This window comes from Ipomoea triloba, chromosome 16 (genome assembly GCF_003576645.1).
Source record: "Ipomoea triloba cultivar NCNSP0323 chromosome 16, ASM357664v1".
Lineage (NCBI taxonomy): Eukaryota > Viridiplantae > Streptophyta > Magnoliopsida > Solanales > Convolvulaceae > Ipomoea > Ipomoea triloba.
The window spans coordinates 16,426,100-16,426,916 of NC_044931.1; positions in this window are offsets into that span (position 1 = coordinate 16,426,100).

An 817-nucleotide genomic window follows, 5' to 3' on the forward strand; every position below is an offset into this window, starting at 1 on the left:
AAGCCAAGGACCACTCGGAACTGGAAGCGGTGTGTAAAGACCTTGTGGTAAGGATTTAGATTTAGCATGGTGGCAAGTAACACAGGTGTTAACATAAGACTCAACATCCTTTTTCATCTTTGGCCAATAAAAATGCTCATGCAATGCATCATAAGTCTTAGCTATACCAAAATGCCCCATAAGTCCGCCCCCATGTGATTCAACAATAAGGCTATCACGCAATGAACAAAAGGGAATGCAAATCTTATTTTCCTTGAATAAATACCCATCAAATAAGTAAAACTTTGCAAAAGGAGTTTTCAAGCATGCTTCATAGAGTCCACGAAAATCAGAATCAGTAGCATATAAAGATTTAATGAAATCAAAACCAAGGAATCTAACATGCATAGTAGCAAGTAGAGTATGTCTACGAGATAAAGCATCAGCAACCTTGTTTTCCTTACCTTGCTTGTACTTAATCGTATAAGGAAACCCCTCAATGAACTCAAGCCACTTGGCGTGTCTCTTGTTCAACTTACCTTGCCCCTTGAGATGTTTAAGGGCCTCATGGTCAGTGTGAAGGACAAAGTCTTTAAACCACAAATAATGTTGCCACGTCTCCATGGCACGGATGATAGCATAAAGTTCCTTGTCATATGTGGGATAATTGAGGCTAGGACCACTCAATTTTTCACTGAAATAAGCTAAGGGGCGTCCCTCTTGCATGAGAACAGCACCTATGCCTATACTTGAGGCATCACACTCTAACTCAAAAGTCTTATCAAAACAAGGTAGTGCTAAAACCGGGGTAGTAGTGAGTTTCTCCTTTAAGGTTTGG